Below are 22,493 nucleotides of genomic sequence, written 5' to 3' on the forward strand. Positions count from 1 at the left end.
CAGCACTAATGTTCTCTCTCGCTCCCGATATTATTGTCAAGCTGATCAATGCTACTCTTGTTGTAGCCCTTAACCTGCACTGATTGATTATGTTATTTCGCATATTGCTGCACCAAAATTTGTATAGTCGTGGGGTTTTAAAGGGTCATTTAACCCAATTAACATAACTCAAACAAGTCAAATAAGTGAGGAAATGTTTTTATTTAATCAAATCTGGGTGAACCAACCTTTAAAGCTGCTTCAGAAGCTTTTAAGATATTGAATACCTTTCGCCGTGTTGAACATCAGCACAAAATATCAATCGACAGTTGAACCCTGATGTGGTTTTTCATTCTCTCCTCAGGTCCTTGTGCCCCCGAGCCTCAGCATCCCCCCACCCCCACCCCACTCACAAACTTGAAAACTCAAGAGCACTCCAGCAGGAGTAGGCAGCAGCAGAAGAGGGTTAGATTGGGTGTGAAATACATTCTGCGACTTTCAAACAAGGAAAAAGCGCCGTGGCATCGCTGGCGTTGCGGGCGAGCGAGAGCACCTAGTGGAGGGCTCTCCCTTTGATGTTTAATTTAGAGAGAGAGGGAGGGAGAAGCTGAATGGGTGGGGAGTGGATGGAGGGAGAGATGGTGGAAGTGTCGAGTGTGCTGAAACTCCACTGTTTTCCATCAAAGGCTTTAGGTTTCCTCTCCTTTTCATTTATTCACCAACAGTGATGAAGGAGACTACGGGCTGGAATACAGCAGATGAGAGAAAAGGCTCGGGGACAGTGAATAAGGGAAGAGGAGAGGAGGAGGGAAGGAAGGAGGGAGGAAGAGCAGGAGGAAGCGAGGAAAGTGAAAAGAGGTTTATAAAAAGAGGTTCTGGTGGAGGGTCGAGCCAAATCTGGCTCATGGAAGCAGTTTTCTCCACCATTTCCTCTCTTGTCCTCTCTTCCTCTTATTTCCCCTCTCTGTCTTTATCTCTCCTCCTTCTCCCCCATCCCTCCTTCTCTCTCTGTCCCTCCTCCTCTCCATCTCTCCTTCCCCTCTCCTCTGCTGGGGAGTCCTTCCTCCTCCTTTCTGCTCTCTGAGTAAGAAGTGGAGCTGTGTGCCAGGCGGAGGAAGCAATTAAAAATTAATGGAAGCTGAGTGATAGAGAAACCTGCAAGGGCGTGCCGCCCGCCCCACACACACACACACACACACACACACGTGTCTGCATGCAGGAACACAGTTTCCCAGTTCCCTCCTCTTTTCCTGTGCTCTCTGTCTCTCACTTCCTCAGTTTCTCTTCACCTCTTTCTGCTTCAGTGTGTCTCTGCAGGAGCGTCAGCCGGGACGAGGTGAAATGGAAACACTGAACACAGCAGAGGCCAAACCCAGACACCTGCTGTCTGATGGCGGTTCCAGCAGTTCGGTGCATTTTTTACAGAATTTCCTGCAGAAATGTGACATGAAGTCATGCATATTTTGTCGAGATAAATACAAAGTTTCTTATCGTGTCTGATCTCGTCCAGACTGAGCCTACAGTCTGCAGATGTGGACGGCTTTTGGTTAGTTTTTTCACACTCAAAGAGTCAGTTTCTCATACTTTGCGCATTACTCTGAAGTGTAGACAAAACAAAATAAACTATGGCGCGTGTGAACAAACAAAATGGTGGGTTTTGCAGTCAAAACAGTGCTGCATCTGGTTTGGGTCGTGGCTTGTCAACTCGAACTTTGTCAACACTTTCAAACAGCCTTGTTGACCGCTCCCCAAAACACAATGCTACCAGTACGCCTGCAGCTGGTCAACGCTGTCATGTGATTGGCTGCCTTTTTATGTGTCATTGCGTGTGTTTATTACATGGTCAAAAACTACTTCTCAACCCACAGCAACACGCAAGCTCCTTAATCTGGCACGAACGGCAGAAATGAACTGACAGTGAGTACATTGGCAATTGCTCACTGCACAGCATTCAAGACCAAATCTGATTTCATCTGATGTATCGCGATGGCTGAACTTCTCCATATGTGTCATGAGAAGGCACCAATATACTCCAAAACAGACACAGCATTGGGGTTGTGCATATGTGGACAGGTTCACACATGTGCAGCAGAGTCAGGATGTGGACATATATATTGGGCATCTGCATGGATTCTCGCGGACATGGGCAGGTTTTACGTCACACCGACCCTCGCGGGTATAATTTAATCTTAAGGCATCGTGCCTTCTCTTTCTTTCCCTTCTTTGGCTATGCTGACTTCAGTGTCTGGCATCTCCATATACTAATGTGTCTGTGGTACTAGAGAAGTTTCAATAGTGCCTTTTATCGCCTTTGCTAAATCATTTTCGGGGGTAAACCCTGTTTGTTAGGGTTACTTGTTACGATCTCACCCAAAATCTTTCAGGATGCATCATTTGAATAGCAGGCCTTCAGAATGGTTTGTTAACGGGCTGTACTAATGAGCCATTACAGGTCTGATTTTTGGGATTTTTCATTGTTACATTCAGCACTATTGATGTGCTTGTCATCTGTGAGCGTCCCAACGGCACCTCATCTCTCTCTCTCTCTCTCTCTCTCTCTCTCTCTGGCCCTGTTTGTCCTCAGCAAAGGACGTGACCTCTCACCCCTGTACTGGGATAGCCCCTCCTATCTCCCAAACACACACACCAACACACACCGACCGGACGCCCTCGGGACGCAGTGGCCACGCTATCAGCACTCATTTGCATTCTGAAGAGGAGGATGTAGACCATGTTACGCCACACACACATAGAACCACCCTGACCCTTGACCTCGATGCCCCCTTCCCCGTCCCCCCAGGTCTCCCTCATCCCACAGATGAGCTGATGCATTATTCCCCAGAGGTGGACGACTGGGCCATTGTTCTGAGAGACGGCAGCCATCCACAGTGAGAAGAACGTCCACCTCTCTTTCCATGCAGGACGAGGATTTAAATCTTAAAAGAAGTCTGTACAACATTGCTGCTTTGTCAAAAAGAAGTGAACTTTGTTCCAGTGCAGAGGAGGCGACTTCAGCAACCTCCTCCCACAGACAAATACATTGGAAATCCACTAAAAAAGGATTGATTTTTTTCCTCTCAGGTACAGGTATTTGAACTTACGTTAACTAAATATGGACTTGTGTAAACTGTATCCACTGTACACTTTGTAATAATCCTCATGTCGTGATATCCATTTTAAAGGAGCACTCCACTGATGTTTGCACGTGAAGATCAGGTTACTTGTCATGAGGAGTACTGCTCAGCCACTGAAAACAGTTGTATGCTGTCTTCTGAATGAAAGAAATGCTGTTGAGGTGTGTTATGGGAAATGTAGGATCCAGCATTTCAGCATTATTGGGTTTTTTTGTTTGTTTCCTCTGTGAATCTTCTAACAGAGCAAACTCCATCTGTTGAGGAGGACAGTGAAAGTTTGTGAAAGCTCTGGAAAAAGCCATTAAGTGGACCTTGAGTTAAGATTTCTTTGTCAAACTTCTGTTTCCCACATCAGGGTCTCTGCAAGGCTCCGTGGAGCAGGTCGACACAAACTGAAAGCTGTAAGACATAAGGCTGAACAAAGCAAAGCCTCGCTGGACGCACACACTTAACAGTTTGTAAGTCGCAGCATGCAACACTGCTACGTGGAAGGTAGCAGACGCATGTGGTTACACCCTACTCCATCTCACAGAGGCCTGTGGCGGGCGGCCATTTTGGTTAAACCCATGTCGGTCTGCGCTGGGGGTTTCAATACCGCACCCTTCCCCTCCCTTTCCTCCCCACGCTGCAGCTCCTCCCTCCTAAAACTACCAGACAAATCTCAGTTTACAACGTTTGAACGCATGTGGGCGATTGTAGCTGCTGCTGCCGCCGTAAAATTACAATTATGCAGCACATGTAACACGACTAACCTGGAAAGCTGTGTGTGTGTTTTACTGCAGCTCCAGTGTAAGCTATCATCGTGTGAAACGCAGCAGTGTTTCTGGAAGCATGTGTAGTGTGTTATCAGAGAGAAAATGGACAGCCGCTGCAACATCTAACATGGTGTTGTGACATAAAAGAGAAGAGGGCCCTGAGATAGAAAGTATGAAGAACCACAAAGAGTAACACTCACCTACAGTTGACAGACGGCAGCAGGAACACACCACAGAGCCACAGAAAAGAAGAAAAAAGAGAAAAGTTAGTCAAATCATCTTCAGGCGTTCAGCATAAAATCTTAGCAAAATAATTGCACAATAAAGCCTCAGTTCGCAAAGTGGTCATTTAGGGGGTTCCAGCAAATGAGGAATAGCTTAATTTCATTTTAATTGAAATTATCCTCGTTAGAGCATGTGTAAGAGTTACTGTTCTCATCATTAGTTTCACTCTCATCATTTGTATTTCCCCACAGAAAGTGTAGACTTTATACATATGGGGTCTCTTCAGATGCGGGGCCCCAATGTGTGACTGCTTAGGCATTCATGACACGAAAATATTCAAGAGCTTCTTGTATAAAGAAATAAAAATACTATCATTTGACTTTGTTATGAGCAGAGTTTTCTCTGTTAGCTTCTGAATTCAGTCTAGGAGGTGGTTTATTTGAGTTTCTGTTAATCAGTGCACACAACACACATGTGAAAGCTGATTTTTTTCCTCCCTTCCTCCCTTTTCATCCTCCCATCTCAAGATGGGCGGCTGCCTCTCTCAGTAGTGGTTTTATGTTTTTCCTGCACTTGGCTTAAGTGACACGGCGGAGGGGGCCTGTGAAATTCCAGAAAGCCTCATTAAAACGCAGTAATTGTTTTGCGAACAGCAGCTCATAAAAAGGCCCCGCTGCCCCATCTCTCCCTATAAAAAGGCAAGTGGGTATGGGGTAGGGGGTTCCAGAGGTGCAGGACAAGGGGGGGACCCCGACTGTAGGAGTGCTGGTGGAGGAGGCAGAGCAGAAGGAGGGGATGGGGCGGTGTGTTTGGGGCAATGATGCCTCAAATGATCTTCCTTCCATCTTTAAATGTGACTGTATGCTGAGGTTTGTGCGATTCATCAGTGTATTATTGTGGCAATATGCCCCCCTTGTTTTATTTGTATTTTATCCACTGACATCGCTCTCTCAGCACATAGCTAGAGGCTGTAGACAAAAAAAAGCCTTCTCCTTCATTGCACCACCTAATGAGGTAATAAGGGTGAAGCTTCACCAAATGTGTTTGTTTTTCACACCCAGGCCCTGCTAATTGCCTTCTCCTGCAACCCCACAGTTTGCATAATGATGCCAGTTGACAAACCACTCTTCCCATGCTAATGATGACTAAGGCCATGTCAACGCTATGTCCGCTAAATTTGAAAATTCCTCTCGCAGTGCTTTTCAAACAACAAACATGATCATTTTGAAAAAGATGAAATCAACTTACTAAGAAAGTTCTGATTGGATGATTTGAGAGAATAGCTGTTTCTCATGCAGTCATACGACCTTTCTATGGTAGTAAGTAAAAGTGCAATTTTAAAAGGACTTTTAAAAAGACTGCACCAAATTTTACACTTAATTTTCAAAGCATAGCTGGGTGAGAACTGGTTTTTGTTTGATAAATAAATAAAATGTGTGTAGAAAAAAAAGAAACTATAGCAAATGAGTAGGTTTCACTTTCACATGGTGATTAATCACTTAAGAAGATTGGGCCCTCCCCCTGTAGCCCCCCTCCCTTCCCCAGCGCTGATGCTCATAACAGGATTGGTCTGGCTAATGTCTCTCCGCTTAACATATTTCAAGCCCTGGATGAAAAGTGGCACGTTTTAATCTGAAAAGGCAGATGAATCGCAAAGACAAAAGACAGATGATAGTTCTTGACTTTCTCTTCTTTTTTTTTGTTGGAAGGGGGGGGGGGGGATAGGCTAGGCGCCCCCCCTCCTTTGCTTGGCTTTCCCCTCCACATAGCTTCCTCTGTGTAGTCAGAGTGAGCTAGCAGGGGGTCCCCACTTTCTCTGCAACTAAAGGGATTAGCTGTAATTGGGACAAAAGTCCTCAAGCTTTTTTTGCCCTACTGTTGCAGCTCTTAGCACCAACAGTGCTTCTTGCTGCAATAACCTCCACATGCATACACAAAGAAAAACAATCCAGAAACCCTAAGCTGAAACAAATCAAACAGATGCCAAGGGCAAACTTCTGACCTTAAGGAGGAATTAAACTGCAGTCCTAAGGTGAGGAGCAAGGGGCAAAACAAAACTCCTACGTCTTCTCCCACCTAACCTCACCTCCAGAGAGCCCCATTAACCAGTACAAAAGTCAGGCTTACTGGGCTGACTTTATGGCTACCAGATGGCATGAGAGGGGCCTGGGCTGCCTGTGAACTAGTCTCCACCCCTGTAAAACAGTGACCAGTTGACCCTGGGGCCATATAAACCTGGGGTCTAAGACAACAAGGCTCCAACCACCGAGACACGTCACTTCACCTGAGGAGGCCGGCTTATCGTTTAAACTTGCTCCCCCTGGCATTCGATTTCCAGTCCTCTCCACCGAGTTCACTTTATGAGGGGAACACGGTTGTGCAGTGCAAAGATCTTGCTGGCTGTCCTTCTACTCATAAGGGCAGTAGTAGACTGGAGGCAGATTTTAAGTACAGCTGACAAGTTTTTGCAGCATGCAAACTTGCGACTTTTACAGTTTACCCTTGTTCTGCTTTTGCTGCAATACAGAAGACTTAGGACATTCGTTCTGCAGCGTCAAGTAGCTCAAGTAGCCCTGTAGTCATGTAATAACAGAGACTCATGCAGTTGGGTTTGCACCTTATTAGGAGCCCTAATGACGCCAACTGATACAGAAGTGTATTTGACACAGACTTGCCTCAGAGGGCTCATTTCTAGGTGTCACAGAAGGTTCACGACCCTTCGTGACCTCACTGCGAAACAGCCAAAGCCACCTCTTGACTGACTTTACGGTCTGGACCACTGTAAAAATAGAACAAAAAGGCAAGGGGGTGGTGCTGGGGGGGCGACTGCGTCTGGCCTTAAGAAATGCAGGCTCACTCTACAAACACTATCTTGAGAAGTAATCAAGGGAGGGACACTTAAAGGCTTAATTGCGCCAAATGTCTTTTAATGACCAGAAGTCACAGCCCTTCTTTACGTCCTCAGTTTTAACGGCCAGAGAGCCCGGGCCACAGAGAGGTCAGAGAGGGGTCAGGTTGAATAACAGGCTTACAGAAAGTTTGAGCTGCATCCAGAGCAGATAACAGCAGCCCACTTGGGTAGGGGCTGGGAGGTTAAAACTGAGGACCTTAGAAAGAAGCTGTTGTGGCTTCTGAGAGAGTAGTCTGTTCGAGAAGAGGAGGAGTGGAGGCCAGAATATTCAAGGCCAAGTGTACATCGAGGGGAAAAAAACTAATAGTCGTGTTTACAAAATGGATTCCTTTGCAGAGTGAGCAAATTAGGAAACTGTGGTTTAAGCACGGTGTCAGGGGATCCACCTCCAGCCTGACAAATACGACTGACCACGAGACAAACTGAAACTGGAACCAGGATGAGCCGATGATAGTCTGTTTGTGTCGTCACACTCTCTTTTGTCCATCCTGTTCTCCTCATTTCCCTCCTTTCCTCTCACATCTGGAAAGCAGGACTGGTTTCCCTGCCATTCCCCATGCATGCACACACACACACACACACACACACACACACACACACACACACACACACTGACGTCATATAGATCGCTCTGCCTGATGGGAAGCATATGAGCTGAGAAAGGAACATTGGAGGAAGGGGGTGTTGTCACCAGAACACACAAGTTATCTGCCAGAACTCTACTAAAACTCACTTTTTCCTGGGCTTTTTTTCTTATCATACAAGGCTGTTGCTGCTGCTTTAAGACGGCCGGACATCACATTCTTCCCTTGCTGATTGCAATGTAATCCCAATCTCTAAACCAGGTAGATACAACTGTTTCTTGCCCCGATTTAAATCTTAATTTGGTTCATTATATTCCAAAAACCAACAATTTTACTTTAAAATGAAAAACTATGAGTAAATGAGGAATTCAACATCTGCTCGTCTATAGGTTTGGCCAAGTCTGATGCTTCTTCCAATCGGTGCATCCTATCAGTGGTGGGTGACAATGATTGTACTTTATGGCTTTTAATAAAAGGCCAACGACTTCGCTCTACGTCATTCTAGTTATAGCATTTAGCTGTAAGTAACAAGTTTAAGAAGCAGGAACTGCTGGCTCTGCATGTGGAACTTCAGACCAGAGTTATTTTGCACTCCTCCCTCTTGCAAAACAGTGCAGGGGGGATGCTGAAGAACTCTTCTTGGCACTGGCAGGACAATTGTTGCCTGCCTCCCCACCATTCATTGGCTAACTCTTTCCATAGCTGCACAGATATCTGAGCCAAAACAAACCCCCCGTGCTGCTCTCTGGTGCAGCTCTCCTCTGTTTGGTTGTTTGCCACCACCACCACCACTACTATCATCACTACTTCTCCAGGGGCCAAAATGGTTGCCACAAAGGGAAAAAAAACACTAAGGAAGAAGAAAATAATACAACTGGAAGTGATCTATGTGGGGGATGTGGACAGAGGTTGTTGGCGAAAATTGCACTTGATCTGTTATTGATTTTTCTTCACATTACATTATTATTATTGCTACCAAGAAACAATTTGACTTCCCAGATGTTATCTCCAATCTATTATTTCTGGCAATTTATTAGAGATAAACTCGGATCCCACCTGAACTGATATAAACGTAGCTGTTGTTGCTGAAAAAATCCAGATGATGTTCCGCAACAATATGACAAAAATGAACCATGTCAACACTGAATCTGATCTTCTTTATTGCACTTTTCTGAGCCTCATTTTCCTCTTCCCTTCTTCCTTCCTTCTATGTATCTTTGGTTTTTACTCAGCACTGTAACACCATATTGGTGCCACCTGCCACCAGGAAAAAGCTGAGAAGGCTTGAAATGATCAGTCACGCAAACACGCACAGCCTAGCACACACTCCCACTCCCATACACAGCCAGCCATAAGCATAAATGCTGTGCATCCAACAAGAATGAGTGGTAAACAACAACACCCACTCGCATAATAGTGAGAACAAAACAGAAAAACAAGAATCCGATTAAAGTAGCGAGCCGGGTGAGGTGGTGCTGGAAATGAATTGTGCGTACTTTGCAGTTGGTATATAAGCCCTTTCGTGCTGAGGGGCGATTACCTAGTTTGCAGCGCTGGTAATCTGAAAAGCAGCTTGGAGAGAGTTTTTAAAGACGCAGCAGTGGTGGCAGCCTGTCCTCTCTCCCCCCTGACCGGCATGGGCCAGCCTCGCAAGGCTGCTAAAACGAACCACATAGAGGTGCATCGCACCAAATTAACAGATCCAATATGAGTACGAAGTGCTTTGCGAAGTAGGTCAGCTGATAAAAGCAGGCCCCCCATACGCACGACGGGCTTCGCACAAAAAGTGCATCAGTGGTGTTCACACATTCTGTAAACACGGACTCTCCCAGTCAAGTAAAAGATAAGAATGTGAAAAGATAGTATAATGAGCTTGTCAGAATTCTTGGCAGCTGTTTTGGTGTTGTTTCCAACAGCGCACACAGCACCAAATCACTACTATGAGCATGCCCAAAGGAGAAAGTGCAGGCGCTGCTCTGTTTTTGAGGCTGCTGACCTTCGTCTCTTTTCTCCTCAGGAGAATAAAGATGAGTCAGGGCTGGAAATGATACCAGACGCCCTTTGAGCTACCACCGACTCCAAGGAGAACTGGATAGAGGCTGAGGAGAACTAGGTGGTACGACGTAATTTGAATGAAAAGAGTAGAACTTGAAGTTCAAACACCTCTGCATACCTGGCCAGCCACCGCACAAACTGGGCCTGACTTTCCGTTTCGAAAAGTTACAAAAATTGTTGGCTGAGCCCCCCGCCCCAATTCTGCCGTCAGAAAGGGGGGTTCAGATGCTGTTACACCATCTGATAGCACTTTTTTTTTAAAGCCTATCTATGCCTATAACAGTGTGAAGTAGGTCTGAGTGATTAGTTTTTAATACAAGGCTACACCAATATTTTTTATTGAAGCTGCCAGTGGAGTATAGTTTTTAAAGAAAGTCATTATCTTTAAAGCGGACCATTTTACAATTCCATGCCATTTGGATCTCCACGTGAAGGGCCTTAAAGTTTTTAGAGTTTTCAAACAGCTCCCAGTATCTGCTACTTGCAGCCACGGGCATTTTGATTTGCATAAATGCTGAGGGTATTTATGGACTCCTTCCAGCTTCTCTATATCATAACTCACAAAAAAGACCCCTCTAATAGGTGATGACCAAAAAACCCAACAGGATTATACAGCATGCATACTGTATGTGCCTTAATAACCCTTACATAAGACCCTCAAACAATGGCGTTGCTTGCCCCGCTATCTTTTTGTGTCCAAACCAGAAGAATAGAAAGGAAAGAGAGGAGGAGAAAGGAGGGATAAATGTGAAGGATAGAGGCCGAGGCCCACATCTGGGTAATTGGGGATGACGGGCCTTGGATCATCCCTGCAGACAACAGTACCTCTGAAAGATGGAGGGGGGTGACTGTGGGTGAGGGTTGCCCAAACTCTACGGTGTTTGTAATGAGGCACAGTACAGTGGCAGCTTGGAAAAATAGCTGTTAAAGGACCATACCGGTGTTTTTATATGCTTTAAATCAACTTGCAAAGACTGGAACCCTCCTTGAGAGAGAAAACATTTGGACACCTTTGATTTTCAAGTTATGTTATCAGCATGTGGACAGAAAATAAAACTGAGGGCGAGGAAGAGGAGGTGGTTGTGTGTGTGTGTGTGTGTGTGTGTGTGAGGCAGCAGGGTTGGGGTTACATGCTAGCAAGCTAGAAACGTAGTACATGTCTAAGTGAACAACAGCATCATTTACGACGTCTCCAGGTTTCATCATCGTACCAGTATTGCCGTGTCGGTGGGAATGTGTACAAACACACACACACACACACACACACACACACACACACACACGAATGCCATCTTCCCACCTGCCCAGTGAAACAGAAAACGTGGCAAAGTATTCACGCCCTCTGCTCCACGCTGGCACACTTTGAGCAGCAGGTTGGCAGGTTAAACTGGGCCCTCAAGACTCCTCAGTGATGATGGTTTTGCATCTAGCAATGCACTGTACAGGAAACATTTTGTACTCAGTGAACATTAGGCATGCGCACTCCCCTTCCTAGAATAGTTCTTTTTAAAGGAGCAGATGCAATAATAATGTGGTTTGATATCTAAAATGGAAAAGGATGATTTCCCGTTTCATCCTAAACTTTAACCCAGAAAGGTAAATTGCTATTCCCATCCCGCTGAACAGCACGGAGGCAGACAGTGCCACTCTCATTTTGTCTGCCATAAAGCCGCTGTGAAATTGTTCAGTTCAGTTCCACTGAGGTAAGCATGCTGGGAGCCTGTGGGACCCTGTGTGTGTGTGTGTGTGTGTGTGTGTGTGCATGAAAGAGTGTGTTAAAGTGAACTGTGCAGCATGGGCGGCGAGGCACACTGTAATGCAGGGGGAAAAGGAGAGAAAAAGAGAGCAAGAGAAGAATGGATGAGAGAGAGAGAGAGAGAGAGAGAGAGAGAGAGAGAGGGGCAGAGCGAGCGGGATGGGTGGATGGATGGATGGGAAAGAGAAAGAGAGAAAGAGAACAGAGAGACGCTCTGGTCAGGCACGCGATGCTTGGCTGGAATCAGGTCAGGCCCACATGAGGCCTCCCTCGCACACACTCTCAACAAAAAGGGTTGCATACAGCAGCAGAGGACACTTCTGCAGGGTTGTACCACATTATACGGTGCTGTAAAGAACCACATAAAGGAACGGTCCAATGTTTTGGCAATACCTCTGTTTGCTGTCTTACCCAGAGCCAGAGAAGATGAGGGTTGGAACAGGGCTGGGTATCAAACCTCAGTCATTTTAAAGCAAAGACCAAAATGCATCCATAGCATCGAATATTGAAAAGTGTCAAGTATCAAAAGCTTGGTCAGTATCTTACTTATATTTTGACTGTATATTTTTTAGGTATAGCTAAAGTTCTTCATTTTACACCGATGTATTGAGCAGCTTGGCATATTTTGTTTAACGAAAAAATGGTTAAAATATGTTTATATTACAGAAACTAAGGTATCATCAGAGACAGAATCTATTGTTATAAATTGATTAATCTACAGCTAAAATAGTGAAATATGCCTGTCACGAGTTCCCATGGAAAACAGCAAATCCTCACATTTGCGAAGCTGGAACCGACGGATGTTTCCGTTTTTGCTTGATGAATCCTTGAAACGATTCATTGATTATGAAAACTACTTTAAATCATTTTTTGCAACTAACTAATCAACTTTTTCAGCACTACTGGGGTATACCTTTAAAAAAAGACCTGGTCCACCTTTAAAATCCCCTAAGGTTCTGTCTCTGATGTTCCTTTTTAAATCCACACTGAAGAACTCACTTTTTTCGCTGTTGTACAAACAGCTGTGACAGTGTGGAGCTCCACTATTCACTGCCTCAAAGTTTACACATTAGCTTTCGTACAGTGTACTCAGAGTTCATCCACATCCCCCAGCACAGATTTTGTTCCTCGGATGTCTCTGTTGTGTTGAAATTGAATAAGCAAATGAAATGTAAATTACTTTATTTGTACTGAAATGACAAACTATCCACAAAGTACAGTGTTTTGGGGTGTTTACTCCATCTACACCGGGCGACCAGTGAGGTCCATGTGTTTAAGTAAGACATACTCGGGACTCAGGGGAGTCGCTTAGACGTAAGGTGAGGAAATGTGACACTCTGAGCATGAAGCTAAAAGTAGATGACACCCTGCTCTTACGCACAAACCCGCACACATATATAGACAGTTCTACTACCCTAAACGTGTCTGAAAGTGGACCCTGCGTGCACCTTCGGGCCCTCCACTTTACCACCTCTTGACTTCTGGACGGCCTAATTGCTGGCCCCGTCGCTCTTAGGTCTCCTGAAGAATGTGTCGTGCTGACCGCTCTAACCAAACTGCTTTAATTAAAGCCGCCTTCAGGAACCGACCCCCCCAGCCCCTCCCCACCTTGCACCTCTCGCTCTCTGACGGACAGTTGACCCTGAGCTGCCATCTCGCCTTACCGGGAACACGAGCCGGCAGCTGGCGGGCTGAGAGGCAACCAGAGAGCAGACTTTTACTATGTAGAGCATCGTTTCTGAATCATACAACGCTGCTGTAAAATTTGGCTAAGCAGGGTTATCTTAACAAAATCTCAACTTTAGAAAACAGTTTTTATTTTTTGCTTGACATTAGTTGAAATGCGGCACCTGTAGCATTTGTTTTCTTTCCCAGTATAGTTAGTATTTCAGTAATATTACAAGCACCCTACAATTAAACACAGGTATTGCTCAAACAATTAGTCAATTCATCAATTAGACGAGCGACAGATAATTAGCGAATGAGAATAATTAGTCAGCAACAATTTAAATTATTGATAGATGCCATCCATCCGGCTGGTTCCAGCTTCTCAAATGTGAGAATTAGCTGTTTCTCTCAACAAATCATCTGAAGTCATCGCACTGGGCTCTGAAAATTGGATATTTTTTAACATTTTATAAACTAAACAGTTGTTTAATAAAGAAATAATAATCAAGACATTCAAGCTGGACTATGTAAATACATAATTGTGAAATATCAAACATGTCTCCTACCAAAGTACAATGTGTTTACTGTCTTACTCGTTATCTGTCTCAGAACATTAGCCACCATAAGCTACTGATCATAACAGACCTAGTAAGACTGAGGAAGAGTGCACTGAACTGAGAAAGGGCGTGTTCTGTTTCAACTTCTCATTTGTAAGAAAAAGGATGTTGTTCTTTCTAAAATGACAAAGTCTCACTTTAACTGCCAACTATCCATTTACTTTGGCAAATTTGGCATTCTTAGCATTAGTTTTCTTTTACAAGTAACTAGCAGCGTTGCTTTTCAAACTGCAGTAATATTACTAGTAGCCTATAAATACACACAGCAGTTGCTTTGGTTGAATCATCTGAAGCCTTTTGTTGTGGCCCACCACTATTCTCTGATTGTTTAACTCATTATTAGTCATCATCTTCTCGCCCCGAGCTGCTAATATGACAAACTGTAGAAAAAGTCACCTCTCTCTAGGTGGAATTTATCGGACTACTTCACTATCAAGCGAAAAGACAAAACAGTTGGACATCAGGGCCGGCTCCCCGCTGCAGCAGAGGCAATGACTAATTTCATGAGGTCTAAGAAATATAATTACAGCTCTGAGAAATTAATGAGTAGTAAGATGATGTTTAAATGAAGATGTTGGGCACACCAGACACATGACAGACAGACGGCTGTGACTCTCATCCAGTGGACTGATGTAAACACAGCTAAACGGATAAAAGCTACTTTCTGAGGTTCATCTGGTGCTGCAGTGAAACAACTCCGCCATGTACGTGTGTGTATGTCTGTGTGTGTGAGTCATGTTAGCACGCAGCAGCAGCAGCACCCAAACCCGGCCCACCAGCCAGCCAGGAAGCAGTCTTGCCCATTCCGATTTAGTCCAAGAAACTGCATTTGCTTAGCAACCACATTACCGCTCCAATCACAGCAGCATTTGGGATAATGTAGGGCCAGAGCGCTGTGCTGTGCTGTGTGGAGGCGGTGCATTAGACTCACAAGCGTGCGCGCACACACACACACACACACACACACTAGTCTGATGCCTCTCTCACTTAATGCTGCAGCTCTCTCCAAGCATGAAAGGAAGAGGGAGAGTAGTTTTTTCTTCACACAAGGCTGCCCTGCCTTAATGCTCGAGCTCCTGCCTAGCCCACTTTGAGAGAGAGAGAGAGAGAGAGAGAGAGAGAGAGAGAGAGAGAGAGAGGAGAGGGAGAGGGAGAGGAGAGAGAGAGAGAGAGAGAGAGAGAGAGAGAGAGAGAGAGAGAGAGAGAGAGGGGAGGGAAACACTGTCTGGCACCTTGAAACACACACTAAAGTAAATCCATTATCACTTCCCCCCTCCCTCTCTCTACACCACAGAGGTGTCTGACTGTCTGCGGCCCCCCATCAAACTAATAGACTGAAATAGAAATTTCTGTGGTAGCTGCTCCTGGTGCTGGCTGTGCCCTGTAGCATCGACCCACACACACACAAACATACACACACCATGCAACACATTTTAAGCCATCCTCTGTAGGACCTCGGTCACTGAACTTCAGGTTAGCCTAATTAACACTCTGAATGGGACTTTGCATGACGCGCCCTGCAAGCAGCCAGCAGTCAACAATTAGGTGGCCCACGCTGTGTCTGTGTGTGTGTGTTTCCGTGTGTGTGTGTGTGTGTGGCAGGTACTGAGGCGTATCTCTGATGCTATAAAGCTGAGAGTTCAGGGTGGAATACTCAGGTCGCCACAGTGGTTGGCCGCATTACCAAGGGCAGAAAACAACATTCATGCGGCTGCCGACTGCGTTTTTACTATCACAGACGGCTGCTGAGACCTCAAGACAAGGCTCAAAGTTCATTAGCACTACTGTATGGAAACACATGCACACACGGTGAGCAAATAAAGCCCAGTCGAAGCGGGTTTAACGGAGACGTAGCAGCTTGTAGATTGTGTCTGGCTATCTGTTTATGACTGTCAGAGGCGCTGATAGTCATGAGGTTGTTATTTCTTTAAAAACACTATCCCTCTTTGTCACGATATCGGCTTTAAACCTTATTTGCCGTGCAGAACAACTACCTGGGGACCTCACGTGACAGATGAATTTCACTACACACTCACTCACATCTCTGTTTCAACTCAAATTTCAAACACAAACTCCCAGTAATTATTGCTGGATAATCAAAAATGTAACGTCCGCTTTGTGTACAACTAATCAATATGTTGAAGAGAGTCCCCAAAAATGCCATCAGAGTTCTCATTAATAAATTCCACTGCAGGCTCTACTAAAGAAAAGTGTGTAAAAAATAAACTAAATGCATCCACAAATTATAGAGGTGCTGATGACGACGCGACAATAATATTTTTAGATTCCCGCAATTTGTACACTTTTTCAAAACTAGTTCTGCAACAATACTTACGTTTCTGCACGGACACCAAAGCGATACTTTCTTCACTGTTCTTACTTTGAGAAACATGTTTTCCTACAAAACCCTTTCATCTTTTAGCAAAAGAAGCCAAACGTCTCAAATGTGTTATTGTTTTGTATCATTGTAAATTGAATCATCTCTGAGCTTTGGACTGTTGATTGGACAAAATAATCCTGAAGACCTTACCTGAGCCTCTGGGAAACCGCGATGGGCATCTTTCACTGTTTTTTGACATGGTGCAGAGGAAACGTTTAATCGATTCATCGAAAAAAATAGTCGACAGATTCATCAGTAATGAAAATAATCATTAGTTGCAGCCCTCCTGGACAGTTTTTCACTCTGTGCTAAGGACACATTTTGGTCGGCATCCAAAACGCAGAGGTTCGATACCTAAACTGCAGATTCATACAACATTAACAATAAAGATTAATTCTGCAAGTATTATCCAATGCTAATAGGGCTTTGGTTGATAATATAGCATGCACTGACTGCAAAATGCTTGCAAAGACGAACATGAGCATTTGCACGGCCATCATGGCTCAGTACAAGAGGAAGAGGAAAGAGGGGGGGCCGACCACGTGGGGCCTTTTCAGCTCAAATAGAAAACTTCCTTCCTCTGTTTCTCTCCGGCTTATTCACCAGGTTTTATTTGTAACCTCCGATTCTGGCAGCTCCTCCACTTGGACCCTGCGTGTAGGGCTGCAGGCAGGCTCCCCTGGCCGGGACACTGCTGTTGGTTTTGTTTTTGGACGTGTTTTTTTGCTGCTCGGGGTACATCTTTGTGAGGGCAGAGCACAAAGAGGCCCTTTGGTTCTGCGCAGGGTGCTGGGCAGCCTCAAAATCGAGCCGGCTGGCCAGCACATACTGGCGCTTTCCACTCCGGAGCTGGACATTTTGTTCCACTGTTGAACTCTGGGAGAGGCTGAGCGACCGAGGGAGAGACATAGGGAGAAAGAGAGAGTGAGAGGCTTCATTCTGGAGGTAAATCACATGCTTTCCAGTGGTGAAGGAGGAGGGCTGGAAGTGACGGAGGAGGGTCTGGAGTTGGGTTTGAAACATACAGGTTTTGGAAGGCTGATACTGTAGACAGAAGCTTCCTTTAGCCAGTATTTTATGATATTCAATTTCTTTCAATTTAACATAACACCGTTCCATTATAACTTATCTTATCAGGTCTTATTTTTGTAGTTTTTTGGAGGATCGGGGCATTCTGGGACGAGACAATGTAGACATTCTGGACTGTTGTGTCAGGAGTGCTGAAGATGCTTCCGACAGCAGGGTGGAGGCGCCACAGGAAGCTGGTGTGGTGTCGAAACCAGAAGTCTAAGTTGCTGCCTGCCACTGCTCTGCGGTAGAAGTTCAGACTGACAGTCTGCAGGGTTGTTGTGGCCGACAGCTGACACATTGCTCACCCTGGCTGTACTGAGAAAAAGGGAAGTGGGAGGGATTGCAGTGCAGCAGGTGAACATGTGACACTGCATGGTTTCACTTGTTCAGTTGTGTTTTCATTTTGTACAAAAAGGCCCATCCCAGGCTTCTGGCTGTTGTCCACAGACAAGTCACCCCACATAGGTCACATGATGAAGAGGGAGGGGGCTTCCATTGGAGCAAACTCTGGTATCAGCAACCTCTCTGACCCCCAGTGATGAACTGTAGGCCAGGCAAGGAACAACAGGATCCCCGAGTAGAAAACATTTACACAACCGCATGATGGTCCCTTACAGAGGTTGGTGTTTTTGCAAGAGTTAGACCAATATATGGTGTCAACGAGGGTTTAATTCTGGTTTTCGAGTTCAAAAGCTGTGACAAGGCTTTTCCGTCCGGGCAAGAATATTTTTTCCAGTTTACCCCTGACTTGTTGTTATGTTTTGTATTTATTTTTTAGCACAAAAAAATAGATCAAATAGAGTCAAATCCTCAAATCCTGAATTGGCAATCTCAGTCCAAAAACAGTATTTGCTTTCAAAAACTTTAAAAAGTATCTAAAGGCCTCACGCAAGCAAAAAACCCCAACCTTAACACCAAAAAGAACGTGAGCTGCGACAAAATGCCACAAAAGCAGCTAAAAAAAAGGAGGATTACATTTTGATCAGTCAAAGCAGTAGGCCGAGACGTGTTGTTTCCTGTCCTCCATCTCATCTCATCTCATCCCTCTCTCTCTCTCCCAGCCAGGTTGGTTTCTCCTCTGTCGGAGGGAAGGCTAATGGACACATTAGCCGCCAGCTTGTCCCTCCGCGGCGATTAGGTGGCTGTGAGGTCATCCCTTCACTTCTGCTTCCATCCACATCAGGGATCTATCATTTCATTACTGCTGTTGGGGAGGAGGGGGAATGGCCGAGGCATCCGTCTATCCCTCCGTCAGTTCATCCGTCTATCCGTTTCACTGCTGCTTCGTTTCAATGTCAAAATCAACCACAGAGGAGAAATTAACAATCGGTGGGCAGAATAAGAGATTTTACTGGATGATTTAGTATGGAACTAAACTGTCTGCTGAGAGGACCTAACATGAAACCCATGAGTGCTAATTGTCATTCTTTTACATCGCCTAATTGGGATAATTTAAACTGGATTGATAGTGATATTAAATAGTTGTTTATTTTGCGACTGCTTATTAAGAGGCAAAGTAGCTTTTTTGACTACACTGATGGTTCCACAGTGTAAGTGCTTTGAGATGTAGCTGACTGACTGGACGCCATTCATTTGATTCATGGGGATACTGTCAGCTGACAGCTCCTTATTGGATAATCTGAAGGCCTTCGCAATCATTCTCCTCCATTTTAAGGCTTAGAAAGAGAACCTCTGTTGTAAGTTGTTCTGAATAAAAGTCCCTCTTACATGCATACAGTGTGAAATCACACCAGGTGTGTGCGCGAGAGAGAAAGAACATGTGTGCCTGTGCATTCTCAGCTGTGGGTGTGCGTCTGCTGGACCTGAGATGTATTGATTGCTGCAGGAAGTGGAATCTGATGTTTCACAGCGCTTCCTGAGCTGGATGGCTTCGCCACAGATTGTGAAAGCAGTAAGAGGTGGGGGTCTGGCGGGGTGGACGAGGGGGTTTGACACAGGGGAAGTAACCAGTTCAAGAAAACATGACAGAGAGAGAAAAAGAGAGAAAAGACAGAGAGACATAACACCGCTGGCTCTGTCCTTGAGCCGAGACTAAACACTGTTCTGAGGAGAAGCCGAGAAGGGAGGCAAACACCGACTCTGCTCTGTGGAAAATCAAGCACACCCTCAATGCTCTCCTCTGTCTCAGACCTGGTGTCATGTACCACAATATATCCAGATAGTGTCTAAATCTAGATAAGAGGAACCGCAGTACCCGCCTCGACCTGGCTTTAAAACACCAAATGCATCTAGGCCGACCTCTGCGATTGGATCTAACCTCCTTGCTCACATTTGATTATATCTCAGAGAAATGTAACCACTTCTAAAGAGAAAAAAATACACATTTACACTTGGCCATGCTGCCAGAGCGGTGGAAAAGGCAGATATTCTATACCTCACCTCGTATGATCCTCATCACCATGTCCCAGCTTTTTGGCAGTGTGCCAATCAACTCTCATCAAGTGTGTATGGGAGGTTTATTGTACTGGGGCTGGTGGCAAATCACAATAATAGATTTTTTGTTTTTGCAAGATGTTTATGATGTCTGATGTCAGACTGTGGAAACTGTCTTTTTATTATCATGTGCACAAAAAGGTTATTTTCAGTTGAACGTAATGTAGATGACGGCTGGCTACAGTAGATGTCCGAGTCATGACAGTACCTTAAGCTGTGATTTGAATGAGATTAATTAGTGAACAAGCTTTCAGTTTCTGAAATGGTGTACTCAAACTGATTATTTAAGTGTATGCGCTCTACTTAGAAACATCTGATAGTGACAGTCCACAGTTGTATGGAATAACTTGTATTTTATGCGTTATGAAGACAGTCTTGTAAGTGGTGAAATTATTTTATTATTCTTGCTCAACTGTTTTGCACATAATGATATGGTGTTTTTGCATTTGTTCGGGGAAAATAAATAAAATCGTGAAGCTTACAAAAATATCGCCAAGGCTTATGATGTCCTTTATGCACACACTACAAAGTTGATTGGTGTTAAATCAGTGCATTGAGGGATGCATTTGTGTTCGAGGTGGCATATCAGCAAATCAATATGGTTTCACACTCGCTCAAAGAAAAAAAAGTAACCAAAGAGAGATGCCACAGCAGCAATGTAACCTAGAGACCTGGTCCAGCACTCTCAGTAAAAACTAATATCTGGGTATTAATCTTAGCAAAACACATGTAAGTAGTAGTATGATTTTCTAAACCTGCTGAAGCCTCAATCCTAGAAAGTAGGACTACGCGGGAGACATGCATCGTCGTCGTGATAACGCTGGTGGGAAAAGTGTGAATGCTATGCAAACCACAAGTGCTCACTACACACAGATGCACACACACGTCTGGCTTAATCCTCTGCAGAGACATGCAGACAACCAGCAGCCATGCCTGTAGAGAGGGAGGGAGGCAAAGGGGAGTGGGAGTGGAGGTAGAGGTGGCGTGGCGAGGTTCAGCTGCATCCCTGACCTCTGTGTGTGTGTGTGTGTGTGTGTGTGCGTGTGTGTGAGAAGATAATTAAACAGGGCAGACAGATGAGCCCAGTGAGAAGGCTAGAGGTCACATGGGATAAGTCAGCTTGTCCGACCTCCCCCACACCCCTCCACACACACACACACACACACACACACACACACACACACTCTGACAGCAGACATAAATGGCAGTGGGCTTTATATAAACAGATGTCCTACTGCTCAAGATAGCCTTGGCACTGTTTCTTTGAAGGAAGACGCTCAGAATAACGTCTTTGTGCTCGCTGTGGGTCGGAGGCGGTTACACGCTCCACACATTACCTTGTCTTAGAGATCTACAATTACATTAATTATAAGCCATGGGCTTCAAGAGGTCTATTGTCTGCTCTGTAGGAGTGGAATGAGCTTATGTGAACGTGTGTGTGCCTGGACGAGTGTGTGTACAGAAAGAGGATGCCTGGAAAGCCATGTGTATGTGCAGAAATTTGTTTAGCTCTTTTCTGTGTCTGCACATGTATGTGTGTGCTTTACAATAAGAAATGAATAGTGTGGGTGATGGGGGAAGGGCGTGGGATGTGAAGTCAATGGGCTGAGTTGAAGGGGGGGTTGGTTAAAGCAGAGGAGCAAGTCTGGGCCTGGTGGAGGCTTCCTGAACCTGAGAAGCAGGCGTCGGTGCCAGGAGGAGGGATCTCCTTTCAGCATATTGTTTTATTTAGCATCTGCATGGCCGCTTCATTTGCCAGAGTGCGGCTGGGATGGATTAATTCAGGAGATTGGTGACTTGGAGGGGAGGAATGGCCCGGCCAGTCTGGAGGAAGGATGTTAACCACATTATAAGCCTTTGTTTCCAACACTTCATTCCTGAGGAGTAAACTGAGCCCACTGAGCCCTACCCCTTCACTGCCTCAACCAACAAGCCCTGGTTTGCTCAACACACACACACACACACACACACACACACACACACAGACACCTTCCACCTCGACTTCCTGACAAGCTGCAGCTGAGGTGTGGCCGCAGTTCACAGACTGTGTTTCTGTTTCTGCCCAGGCAGCCTAAATAAAAGCCGTCTAGTTCTGCTCGGCCAGTCTAAACTTTTCACCCCCAGCTGGGTTTAACCCTGCTCTCCAGTCTGCACTCACCCACTGGAACCAGCCTAAACCTGCCCTTCACTGACTGGTTTCACTTCAAACCCAGTGATCTCACTCTCCAAACCTCCCATGTGCAACACCGACTCCACGAACCCCAAATCGTCTTTCAGTTGTATCTTTCGATTGTAGCACACCTGGCTCACAGCACTTCTTATAAACGGCTGTTGTGATAAACAGAGAAAGGTTATAATGGTCAGTCAAAGTTCAGGACAAAGTCGCTTTGTTGGATCAATAGGGCAGGTCGGTCCACCTCCTGATTAATCCAGTTTAAGATTAACCCATCCTGCCTAAGAGCGGCTAGATGTAACTATGAGTCAGAGGAGACTAAACAAAAGTAAAGATCAGAGGTGTTTGTAGACTAAACTGCCAGGAAGATACACCTTTTCCAAGAAAAGTCGTGCACAAGACAGCGCTGAGTCTATTGCACTGTCTGAGTGAATGGCTCATTCATCACTGTGTTTTCCCTAAATAAACCCTGCAAAAGCCTGCACTTCTTCTGGTGTATTCCTCTTTTTGAAGACATGTTCATAATCCTCAAAGAGTCTTATATCATTCTGGTATAAAAATATTCCCTCAGGTGTGCAGTGAAGTAGAAGTTTAAGGCATCGAACGAGATGTATTCCGATTCGTTGACCCAAACAAAGATGGAGTTTTATTTCTATTTATTTTGGACCAAAACGGACTTATTTTCAGATTAGAACTGATCATTTCATCATTTTCTTATCTGAAAAGACTAA

At 45.1% G+C, this 22,493-nt stretch overlaps 1 protein-coding gene and 1 long non-coding RNA gene across 2 annotated transcripts in view; one reads left to right on the forward strand and one right to left on the reverse strand.

The window, feature by feature from the left end:
- Positions 1-22,493, reverse strand: part of skia (v-ski avian sarcoma viral oncogene homolog a) — a 76,992-nt gene that overhangs the window by 42,846 nt on the left and 11,653 nt on the right. The gene's annotated exons all lie outside the window — the stretch shown is intronic.
- LOC122882837 lies at positions 15,006-20,078 on the forward strand. The gene is made up of 2 exons (XR_006379470.1): positions 15,006-17,754; positions 18,197-20,078. It is a non-coding gene; the product is annotated as an uncharacterized LOC122882837 (long non-coding RNA).

The sequence above is a fragment of the Siniperca chuatsi genome, linkage group LG10 (genome assembly GCF_020085105.1).
Source record: "Siniperca chuatsi isolate FFG_IHB_CAS linkage group LG10, ASM2008510v1, whole genome shotgun sequence".
Taxonomy (NCBI): Eukaryota; Metazoa; Chordata; class Actinopteri; order Centrarchiformes; family Sinipercidae; genus Siniperca; species Siniperca chuatsi.